Source organism: Bombyx mandarina, chromosome 11 (genome assembly GCF_030267445.1).
Source record: "Bombyx mandarina strain Sakado chromosome 11, ASM3026744v2".
NCBI classification, from domain to species: domain Eukaryota; kingdom Metazoa; phylum Arthropoda; class Insecta; order Lepidoptera; family Bombycidae; genus Bombyx; species Bombyx mandarina.
The window spans coordinates 8207456-8220929 of NC_143218.1; the positions used below are offsets into that span (position 1 = coordinate 8207456).

General features: G+C 33.8%; 1 long non-coding RNA gene across 1 annotated transcript in view; it reads left to right on the plus strand.

Annotated features, from left to right (window-relative positions):
- LOC149502000 (uncharacterized) overlaps positions 1-13474 on the plus strand; it is a 33069-nt gene that overhangs the window by 13290 nt on the left and 6305 nt on the right. The window contains exon 2 of the long non-coding RNA XR_016323771.1: positions 4890-4926. This is a non-coding gene — a long non-coding RNA (uncharacterized LOC149502000). The remainder of the gene's footprint in view (positions 1-4889; positions 4927-13474) is intronic.

Below are 13474 nucleotides of genomic sequence, written 5' to 3' on the forward strand. Positions count from 1 at the left end.
GGACGGTGACTGGTGCTTGAGGTACCTAAAAGCACCGTTAATGGATCAGTAATGACGTGTTTAGATCGACGTTGACTGTTTACCGGTCCACAGGATCGGGTATAACGCTCTTATTACTGATGCATAGGACAATAGAATCCTAGCTAGTGTGTCATGATCGCTAGCTAGTCACCTGTTGCCTTTCGAAGGTCACCGACTCTTTGGAGATTGACGCTTCAGAGACCTAGAAAGCTAGAGAGCTAGTTCGGTGTCAAGAACGACTTGTGCCAAAAACAACAGAGAGAATCAACGTCGTCCCGTACTTACGACCAGATTTGTTAACTACAATATCGACAGTGTCCGAGCATGTATCAATCACGAACGGATATATTATCATACACCGTGAATGTTTCGTGTGTTTGGCATTTGGCACGAACACGCAAAACTGTTTGACAAACTTTCCGCAAAACAATTTATCAAATAAACACTTAGATAATTGGCAACATTTATCCAATGAGGGACGTTTGGTAAACATGTTCTGCGACTGAGTCATTGCGGTCACAGTCGCACCCCAAAATAGAATAAATTACTGTACATAGTATTCATTATATACGGATATATTATATTGTTTTAACTATATAGTTATTTACTGCAAACAAGGATGAGTTTTAATAAATAAATTAATAACCTTTGAAGGAATCGAATTGGTTACAGAAAATAAAGCAAAAATAAAATGAGTTAGTATCTCTCTAATGAAGGCTTTTTTTTGTAACCATTATTGTTTTTCGTAATTCTTTTATTAAAATAATCTTGTTCTTTATTGATATATGTATAATATCAAATAGTAAATAATACAGAAAGGAAAAAAAAACAATTATATATTAAGGAAAATAATGAAAAAAAACAAATTAAAATAAAAGCTTAAAACTATCGTGAATTCAATACGTCCGTTTTCCGTCGTCGTGTACAAAACAGGAAAAATAATTTAAAAAATAATCTGCCACGAACTGTTTGACTGTGTGACTCAACGATCCCTGTGCCGAGATTGATATAAACGAGAAAAAGATTAGTTCCATCGGGCATCACGCAAACGGTAATTGCCGCAGCTCCTATGCAATTGGCATGACAGGTGGCTAGCAACGTAAATGTACACTTACACTCGACGTTTGCGTACGTGATTTATGTAGCACAGATTACCGTACGCAAAAACAGTTCTCTTTAATAAAACATTTTCTGTTACCAATTTTTTTTTAAATATAATATCCGTTCAAATGTCACATGTATTTTGACAGACCACAGATAATAATACGTTCTGAACGAAGCACACAACAAATATAAAACTCTTTTGAAGCATTAAAACACACTTTTCAGTTAATTTTTTAATGATAGAACAACAAAACACAGAAAATGATAAATTGATTAATTTAATCACAATCATTAAATATATAAACTTGAAAAAGGCGAATTGAAAAATGCCTTATTGTCAAAAGAATCTAAGAATTCATTTTGTACACACAAAGGTTACGTTTGACAGGTAATTAAACAAAGACACGATCTTGAGTGCACCGTCGTGAATAGATCGAGGTGGTTCAAACAAAAGGGCGTAACCGACATATTACACCGAAGATTTATTATTGTGTGAGACTATTTTTAATAAATCGAAAATAAAGCCAAGGTATATTTATTTTGTGTCTTCTTCGTATTTATCTGGTTATATCGTACATTAGCGACCCGCCCTCGCTTCGCTTCGGAAACATTAAATTTTATTTTTTATAGCTGAGTCCCGCGATGTTACCCGCGGTTATTGTCGTACCGCGGATGACGCCGCGGGGCGAAGCTAGTCTAAAAGAACTAAGTTACTTCTTATATGATCAGGTATCTATCAGTGAAAGTCTCTTGAAAATTGGTCCAGCTGTACCAGAGATTAGCCGGAACAAACAGACCGACAAACAGAGACAAAAATAAAAAAATAAATTCTTGGTATATGTACTGTGGTATATATACTTACGCATTTAGTAAAAAGTGCTTATTTTATTATTACAAACAGACACTCCAATTTTATTTATTTGTATAAATGGACCAGTACAATCTCAACGGTTTCTAACTATCTATATAGTAAGCTCTTCTTACGACTAAGCCACGTACAAAAATGCCAAACAATCTCACACGTAAATTCCGATCCGCGTCTTAAGCTCTTTCAATTGTGAAACCCCAAAATTTACTATTATCGATTGCACAATGAGTTCAAGGGCCATATTTTGACATTTACAAATGAATTTCCGATGTTTTTTCTGCCCTTTACAAAGTAAAAAACACTGACCCCCGTGTACATTGCGTCATAAATTGAACTTTTTAATTAAACATTTGAACTTTGATGATGTGCTTTTTGTTACTTCGTGACATGGCGATGCCGTTGCGTATCGTAACGAACTTCAAACGGTTTTTATGTTAACATTAACATCCGATAAAAACTTTCCCAGTAGTTTAAAAGCTTAGGATAAAAAGACGTAACTACATATCTAGCAATTAAAAAAGAAAAAAAAAAAATAGACAACCTCATTTTTATAATCACGCCGCAATGTCTTTTAATGCTTAATGAACTTAACATCAAACAGCCCGCCGCTGTCAAAACATGTTTGACATCTCGACGTAACAAGCAATTCATTACTGTCTACACAAAGAATGTAACTCACGGACCGCACAATAGCACAATCACTAAGCCGTAGGCACACTTTGTACTCAAACATTACTATTGTTAAGTCATAGAAAAAGTTTCAAACCACCTTTAATTGAGCGGTTAAGATTTTTCACTATATTTTTTTTTTCATACATAGTGCACGGTGTTTTTTTTTCAATAAACGTTTTGTTATCATTTGACTTTGACATTAAAGGACTGAAGTTCAGAATAAATAAAATACACAGCTAAATAATCGGGTATCGCTATTTGAGTACCAATTCAGGAATCTAGTAACAGTAATAAAGCGATGGTAATATTAATCCAGTGATAGTTGCAGTAAAATTAATATCATCACTAATACCTAATTGCTGAAGCTATTGGTAATAACTGCAGTAGTTTACGATAGTACGAAATCAATTAAGCATTTTTAAAGTTTACATACGGCCGTGGTTCCTAGATGTTTTAGCCAATGTTTTTTTTTGTTTTTTAATTTAACTTCAATAATATTCTGAGCAGAATGGCGATAATTTGAAGACACTTAATTATTATTTTGAAGAACCCGTGACATTCATATATTCGGTTCTATTTCCCTATATTTAGCACATTACTGTCAACTAACTTTATTTATCGAATGATTAATAGGTCTCCATTGTTTTCATGTTCAAGTCCAAAGAAACGCTTAGAACAGAAAATTTTTCTCACAGCGTAACAGTCTCATTCGCGTAGCACTTTCTTTGGGCCACTTTCTGGTAACCACTCCACATAACGTGGACCGTGAGGTCGTCCATCCATTTTCCGTATAAATAAATAAAGTAAAACTCTTCGATTTCCCGCTTAAATACCTTTCTAGAAGGCACACCTACAGACAACAGAACTACAGACTACAGTTAAACAGAGCATTACAGCTTCAGATTTAAAATAAAACAAATGATCCAACTTAAAAATTTGGTTTAAGATTTCAATGCAAAATACATTTTGAATATCCAAATATTTTTATTGTGTAAAAGTCCGTAAAAGAGTTAGAGTTAGAGTATGTCTTGAATGATTAAAAAAACGGGATTTATGTTGGTTTAGGTAATTCCGAACTAATTAAAGGAAGGTCGTAAAAACATTAAAGTTATTCTTAAAAGTTCTCGATTCGCGCCTTATCTTTCAAATATTCATCTATCAGATTATCAGAACATTCTGGACGATGCTGTATCGATTTTGAAAATGTATGTCACAGCAATCACATACGAACTCAGACAAAAAAAAAAAATTTACACTTTTCGCCCTTCAAAACTGTATGCAAATGCTGCTACATACAAAAATAATGCATGGGGCATCAACCCGTAGATAAGCGAGATAAATATTAGACAAAGACGGATGCTTTAGTAAGTACAGCTGACATCTCGGCGTGATAAAAAATATTTTTATAATTTAAATCATCCGTCTTAATTCGATTTATGTTCAAGACCAATTAATTTAATCGATTCGATCGCTTGTTTGGCTTCATTTGAGAAGATGCTCATTGATTTTGATAAACTCTGGTATTGACCAGACCTTACTAGAAATATGAAGTTGTAGTCTTGACTGTATAATAAAAACCTCACCCTTCGGACCGTGACATATGACCACTGAAGTCGGAAGGATAGAATGTGCAGGTTCAGAATACTGTTTGATTTTACTGAATAGTACTAGAATACTTTAACAATACGAATTTTTCGTTCGGAAGACTTCGTGGTTATTAGATATACATTTCCTTAGTAAAAAAAGAGTTAACATTACCATTACATAGTCGAAGTAGAATGCGATCTGACGTAGCTGTCGCACATAATATAACAAAAACAAAAATATGACTACACTCACAGAAATAATATCAAGATTGATTGATTTATTTCTGTGACTACAATGCTAGGAGAATACTAACTAACCTTGGGCGCTCCTACACAAATTCTATAATAAAAAAGTAGTAGGGTCTAATAATGAATTTGCCATCTTTCACGTGATTCACATACGACTATGCCACGAAATCATGACAGAAATACTTAAAAATAAATGGTAAAAAACTACCTCATCGATATCGCATTCAGATTATTAACACGAGGAGAGCTGCCATTTCGAGTACGTTCAGTACTCTATGATTTATTAAGAAATAGAACTGGAATTGCAATACGAACTAACTAATTACTAAAACTTTGAATTATTTTCATATGAGCTCGTGCACTAATTTTTTTGTTTTTTTTTATTTCAGAACACAGATGACAGTTCTGTTATTCAAGAATACTATGGTAAGATTTTATAAAAATCTATTAACTTTTTTTCCCGTATCCTCCTCGTTGGTAGCAAGGAGCTTTAATTAATAGTTGCATTGGAACTTGGCCATTTTCTTCTCCCTGATTCATAATGGTGTGAATTTTCATATGTATACTGAGGATCGTCTGTACCTCAATAATTAACGCCATAGATCTCGACGAAGGTGCCTCGGTTCGGAGCGAGTCCAGATTCCGTTTTCTTGGCCGATACGAAGCTATGTATTTGTTACATTTAAATATGTAGTCACATCCTGGCCTATACAATAATGGTTTCAACGGTCGCGATTTAGGCTCTGTGCCTCTGTGGCATCACCCAATGTAACCGATATCCGTATTTTTTTCCTTTTTTTGTAATGGAGGGTGATTTTTTAGTGATATTTTTCTAGTTCATAAAAAAAGTTTTTTTACTTTTAATCAGCCGTTATCTAAACCGTGGATGGTATCTGTGTCGTTTATGCAATTAGGTCATTAATCATGAGACAGTTTTTTTTTAATTAAAATAATTATCTATTATTTTATAATTATCTATTATTTTAATTAAAAAAAATAATAAAAGAAGACGTGGATAGAGTTTGAGAATGACGATATGAGAGAGAGAGGAGTGAGTGTTGAAATGACGGCTGATAGAAGAGATGGAATAGAAAAATTCGAAATAGAAGAAGATGATGAATAAAACGTTCACGATACGAGAGTTCTTTGTGTAATAACTCAAAGCTGCAAAATGTGTAGATACTTAGGTAGATGTTACCACTTTCTGCGTATTTCTGCCGCGTTCCCGCTTTAAGGTTGCAACTGGCATTTTAAGGTAAAATGAACTTTTTCTACATACACCACAACATGTCCCATTGTTGTGTATCAATAGCATTAAAAGTAGGTACTTAATTATCAGGTAATAAACTACCTAAGGAAACTTAATTTGGATCCTTCTGCCTTTCGAAAGATTAGCGAAAAATAACATTACACTCAAGATAATTCGTAACATTTCTCTTCAATGTCACAAACTTATGTAAAGTGCGAATATATCGAAGAAAGTATTGATAAACGTATTGATTGATGACATTATTGTTATCGCACTCGATATCCGTAAGCACTTGCCTTCATTATTCGATTAGATTACTTACAAAAAGAATTTCTCCTTGGAATATGTCATTCAGTCGTTTAATACAATGTCATTATATAAGTAGCGATCGTGCAAGATCACTCTCAGTACAAAATATACGGGTACATGTACAAAGTTTATTTTAAAAGCAAAGATGAGATTCTTCGTATTGGAAAAATAAAACACCTTGTAAGTACTTAATTACAAAAAGCCTTACACAATGTTTTTGTTTTGTATTTTATCTATGACAAGAAACCGTTATGAATGAATTACTGTAATCAATGAGCTACCACTAGATATTAGAGACCACAAGATAGAATGACGATAATTCATTTCATAACACAATGATAACCATTATTCCTTGTCTTTACATTAACCCTAACCCTTTGCAACGCCATACGGTGTCTTCCATATCCCGACTTTCACATCCTTCCTGTTTTTAAATGTATCATAACGCAGCAAAGCAAAAAAAAAATTAATGCGTATCATTCGAACGTTCTAGACAAAAGCCCCACTGTCTATTGTACGTTTAAAAGGATTTTTTTTGTCATCTCCGAAATTGGTTCGTACGATGCAACCTAGCCGATCTGCGTTTGATGTTTTTTTGTGGCACGACTTTCAGTTGTTTTTTAAGCGTGTGTGTAATTGATACTTCGGATTTATTACGACGATTGAATCGGGCAAAATGTAGGTCACAGAGCATGAAACTCGGGTTGATTATTTTAAGAGCGTGTATCTGATTATTCTCGTGGCGATCATGAATTGAGGAAGTCAATCCATTTCAAAGTTATTACAACTCGTTATGACTCCTAACCGAGGAAACATAAAGTATATTTTCACTGTAATTGCGTGATTAGTGCCGACGATAAATTGCTGTACACTTTATAAATTGGTTACGATTTATCGTAAATTAATTTAAGTGAAAATACGGCAAGTTGAAATTGATTTGCAAGATATCGTCCGTTAGCTTCTCAATCATTAGTAGCAAATGCTTCGAGCATTATGTTTATTGTTTTATGATCTTAGCTACTTAAGATTTCGTGTTGTCCATCATAATCATTATAACCTATAAATATACCAATATAATGGACGTTTTGGTTCCCATTTAAGGAGTTATTTTGATGGTTGAGAGGTATTTTGATGTTATAGTGTATAATGTATCCTCAGATTTGTTTTTTTACCGTTTTACGTAAAATTTTCCTCGTCCGAGCGTAGCTATAGCAGCCCCTTAGGCTACCAGTGATTAGTAGGAAAAATAAAATTCACTTTACAAAGTTGACCGAAATACGAAGTCGACGAAAATCTGTACACCGTATTTTAATTGCGATCCTATCTTTGACAATCCGTATTAATGTAATCTAAAGATATTTACAACCCCATCACTCTCACTCGTTAGTTGAAAATACTCGGAACCGACAAACAAAAAAAAAGCATCTTACAAACCGCGATCACAGTACGCCATTGTCGTTTCTACCTTATCTAACAATGAGCACCGTGTATCAAATCACCGACAGATACTAAAACTACTTTGAATAAAGAACCCATTGTGATTATTAAAATATTATGCTAATGCGATAAAAGGAATTTTTGACTCCCGGCCCTAAGCGGCCAGGTGTCGCGCTCAAAGGTTAGAGATTCAAATTCTGCACCCCTATTTGAATGCGATCATTTATTAAGATTTAAACCTTTTGTTTAGCGCGTTATTCCCATAGATGTGCACGCTCGGATAGTAATATATGTGAGAAAGGACGTATTGATATATTTCTTTGATATTCTAATGTTCATTACGAAATGTGCGCGCTACAACGGTCTTCGAGACGACGTATCGTAAATTTTAGGATTATTTTGACAAATGTTGTCATGTGTATATTATGTTTTTTTTTTATACTCCGAAGATTTTAATGAATTACAAGTTTATGAATGTCACGAGTTAGGGTTGAACGAACTTGCTTGTGCTGCTACACATGTATATGTGAGTATATTACTAACAAGAACGGGAATTTTAGCAGAGCGATAATAGCATCTAAAATCCGATGAAAAGGTACTTTGTAGGGCTTTCACACAGCATTGATACCTCGGTTTCATGTCTCAAGATGAGTGACGTACTTTGTGGTCTAAGGCTCCGGTGACCACTGAACAAGACAATCCGCGAGAGCTAGTCATTAAATTTAATTACAGAATAACTAAAAACACTAAACATATTCTCAAAAAAATTCAACCCCTCATATTTATTTAAACTAATTATAATAATGCGTAGATAAAGTAATCCAATTGAATCACACGAATAACTTTATAAATGATTAAAAGTAAAATATTGCAATTACAAGTTCACAGAAATAGATTTCGCGAAATCACTTTAAAATATTTTAGCGCGAACTGCATTCGTTAGAATAATTCGTTTATTAAATGTTCGTTTGTTTGTGATAAGCATTGAGGCGACTTCCGGTTCTGTGCTGGTTAAATAGCAAAAACATATAATATGCAATAATTATGCTGATTCACGTAGTGCTAATAAACTCATCATTTTAATCGTATTTCTTGATGCCTCAAAAATAATGTGTTAATAATCGACATTCATTATTTTTTTCAATTTTAATAAATGTTTGTCCTCATTATTTTAAGTGTTAACACACATTATAATGTAACAAAAACTAGTAGGTAGCTACTCTGTGTCGAATTAAATTATTATTTGAATGCATTTTTTTGAAACTTATTAAAAATATAATATAAAAAAATATAAAAAAAAATATAACCTATAATGTTAGCTTTTTCTTTCTTTCAGTCCATATATGAGTGTTGAATTCTATATGAATATCACTATTATTTAAATACTTGTGAATATCTTTTGTTTCAATACGTTAGTTATAGTTCCGTACCTATAAGTTATTATATTATTAAATATGTAAATCATGAAAATAAACTTAATTACTATTCAAGAAACTTCGTGAAACATTATTATGTTAATTATGAAGTAACGCATGAATTTAACACGTAGCTTGTTTTGAAAATTCAATTATCTGCGTAATTTCGTTTTATACCATATATCCGTGACCACAAAATTCTAGCAATTAATAACAAATATTAACCAGTAAGTACAAACATTTTTCAAAAAAATTTAATATCACAATTAACAACTCGTTTATTAACATAATCGTAATACATATACGTATATATATTCAATAAAAAATAATCTAGGCCGCCATATTACATAGCAACATTCAAAATAATAATTCGTTTGAACAAAATGACATGCTAAATGTATGTTTTATTACTTAAATAAACAAGTATCCAATCGTTAATTGTGTCCATATGTCGGTCTGTCACGGAAATAATAATACGGATATTCGTATCACAAGCCAACATGTAGCCGTGCTGTTATTTTCAGCTTATTTTCAATGTGTCAATGGATATTACAACAAATAATACTCACCTTATATTCAAGCACTGAGAAGTATTATATTATTATTATTTTTATTGCTTGGTGGTGGACGAGCTCACAGCCCACCTGGTGTTAAGTGGTTACTGGAGCCCATAGACATCTACAACGTAAATGCGCAACCCACCTTGAGATATAAGTTCTAAGGCCTCAAGTAGTTACAACGGCTGCCCCACCCTTCAAACCGAAACGCATGACTGCTTCACGGCAGAATAGGTAAGGTGGTGGTACCTACACGCGCGGACTCTCAAGAGGTCCTACCACCAGTAAACATTATTTGTAGGAAACGCGTATTTTAAGTGACTTCAGTATTTGAAAGTAGAACAATCATAAATATTTTAGACATCTTCGCATAGCATATCTCTGGATACAACGTCGACTTTAAAAAATTAGCATTTCTGTCAAAGTCAATAATATAATGGAGGTATTTCACAAGCACACCGTTTGACAAGATCAAAATATTAAGAGGAAAATCGTTAAAAATACCGATTCGGAGCGTGTTTCATTGATCCACAATTTTATTTAATACTAAACAGTGTCAATGTGGAATGATCACCTTTGATTTTAACGAGCTTAAAAAGCATAATGTTTTCATTCGACTGTAAATCTTATGTGCTACTAAAGTTTTTCTAGATGAAGCGATTTGGATGATTTTTTTGATTTGACAACTGTTGCTCCTCATTGGTCCCATTTATCAAAAGATCTCATCGTTTAACTGACTCGATACTTTGATGATAACTCATTTTATATTACAAAGTCGGTTTTCATTTTTGTTAAATATTTCTATTACAATTTAATACCAATCCCTATTAAGTGCTTACCAGCGCCCAGATAAATCACATGATTTCACACCTTCATTAGTCATAAGGCTGAAGCTTCAACTATAATTTAAACGGCTGTATCATCCGTTAAACTTGGACGGATGACTGCTTCCCGCAGAAAAGATACCTACCCGCGCGAGCACCCAATACGCCTATATTTGTAAAAAAATTATGTATATATGTTATATTTTCTAAAACGCGAGGTGACTTCTCCTACTTCCTCCCATTATCGAAGTGACTTTATCCCTAGAATTGCTGGTGCTCAAAAGCCCAGCCAACACCCCAAAGTTGGCCCATGCGCTCGGCTACCTATGAAGACCATTACTGAGTTCTTGCCGGATCTTCTCAGTGGTCGCGTTTCGGATCCGGTGGTTGATTCTGCGAAGCGCTAATCTCGTTAGGGCTAGGTTAGCAACGTCCTCAGGTTAGAGCCCTATGAGCTCACCTACTCGCTCGACGACGCTGGCATAGCCCTCTAAGGCTACCAGCTTAGGTAGAAACAAAAAAAGGACCATTTTTCATCAACAACAATTTCGCGATTAACAAATCTAACCAACACTCAACAAAAGACACTCATTCACGAGCCGATAAGTGCGCGAGCAAACTAAACGCTCCAAACAATCCGTATGTTAATATCAATCTTACAGATGGCCTGTACAGCTGTTCTTGCTATTATTATGCAAATTACGTCATACTAGTGTGTATGCACACGGGATAACGCACGTGTTGAGAACAACCATACTACAGCTCGGAGTCGCGGGTTTGTACCGGTATAAAGTTTAATTCACTATCGTCTTCACCATAGTAAGACTCAATCCTCGTACCGATTCTTCTAGATATGATACGAGCAGTTGTTCTCTCAAACTGCAATCTAATACTGGTGGCAGGACCTCTTGAGTCCGCACGGGTAGGTACCACCACCCCGCCTATTTCTGCCGTGAAGCAGTCATGTGCTTCCGGTAGAGCAGCCGTTGTACTGTCCAACTGAGACTTAGAACTCGTGTCCCAAACTGTACGGCGACATTTAACGTTGCTGATGTCTATGGCTCGGTAACCACTTAACACCAGGCGGGCTTTGAATCGTCCATCTACCGAAGCTATAAAAAACTGCCATTAATAAATTAAATAAATGCAAAAAAATAATGCTAAATAATAAAGGTATCATGATATTATATGCTACGTTTTATCCGATGTGTCTTCCAATAAACCGATTACCACTTAATGTGCGGAACACCTTGTAAAGTCATTAAAAAAAAACAAAGTCATTATAATTAAGTAACACAATTTATACAATGCAGCGTGCTTGCGTAAAGCTTTATTGAACTCGTAAAACAACTAGAGAACAGAGATAATTTATTTTTATAACTTACGACTATCACACTTAATACTTAATAGAATTAAGTTTATTATTGCTTTGAAATGTCGTTATAACCTTTGACTTGGATACGTGCTTCCAATTATTACAGTTTAAATATAATGTGATGACAGTATTCCAATTAACTGAAGTAATTAATTTCTAGGTTATTAGTTGAGTTAATAGAAGAGTTTTTTTAAAATAGACAAGTGAGCAAACCCTTTCATTAACAGGGAAAATGTTTAAAAAAATGCACTAATGCAGAATTTCTTTTAATGTGAACATGGGCATTAAAATAAAATAAAATATGCAAATTATTGGAAAACGCTATAATCCGTACAGATATGGTTGTAACGCTAAGTTTCATTTTAAATCAACTCAACATCCAATTTAAAATGGTGATGTAATTTGAAAATAATTGTGAATATCAAACATGAGTGAAAGAGACAAAGATGTGAGCTAAGAAACATTAACATTGAGTTCGTTATTCGAATTTCAAAAATATAATTAAACAGCTTTCTTTGTAATAGTGCATGAACAGTGCGTGCAGTAACAGTAATTCAATATGCAGCATATCTGTTTGAATCGAGTAAATAATTATGCTGAAATGTGTTTTATCATTGCATGTGCTTACTCGCATTGATAGCGTTTTCATGTGATGCTGTGCGGCCGTTGACCCCGACGCGCTATGTTTTGTAAGGCTCACGGTCACGCTTATTCATTATGATACTAAATTAACAGCGTCAGTCTAATTTTTAAATCAACATGGATAGACCAACTGAAATAGATACGAAACACTATTTTGCAAGTATTTGGTAAAGATTTTTTTATTGCCCATATATGCATGTACATCGTACTATGAATGCCGCTTTCCACATAGAAATGCGATCATGAAATCTCAATTGTATTGTCTATGGTTTACCATTCTTCACACTGAAACGCATGTTTTTCGGTAGAAATAACCAAGGTACCTTACTTACTGACCGTACAGACTCATAAACGCTCTACAAACAGTAAAAAAAGAAGTTGATAATTACTTAAAAGAAATATAATTGTGTTACGTTAAAAAACTGTTAATTTAATTTAGAAGTATGTTCTATTAATTGACAATTTTAGCAAATTTCTAAATATTGTTAGTTCGAATTCTTATTTTCCACTTTTAAATAGCCGTGTAGACAATAATGTTTCTTTAGTGAAAACATGTTCTATTTTCGAAAATTATTTATAAGTGTCTAAGTACTTACATATCATATTTAAAACATGTTCTGGTTTTAAAAATTTAAGACGGTTTGCATGGTTTAGCGTCATACAAAACTATAATAACACGTTGCCTAACTGATTAACACTTTAGTAGTTAAAACGTTAAAATAACATATTATATTATTACACAGCATTATTTGCACTGTACTTATCACAGGAAATAAGTTTAAAAATATTATTCCCAACATCATGATAGTGTGAAAAAAGTTTTCGCGTAAATAAATTTGTTAGCGCCTATGACGAAATCCTGAGATGGTCGTTTAGATGGTAAAAAGTAAAAAAAAAACAGGACATCGTCTAGTTCATTAAGATTTTTTTTAATGATACGAACACAAAAGGGATCCAGAATTAGGTAATGTCCTTTCGAAATCATTCCAATGCATTTCGATACAAGTTCTGTGTGATAGGATTTTTTTCCAAATCGGCAAAATAAATCTAAACTCTCAATCGGATTAGAATCTATTTACGCTAACAAGTGGAACGGCTGCTTTGCCGTAGAGAAGGAAGCAGGTGAAAAGCACAACTCTTACGGTCTCACATAATAGATCCTTTCG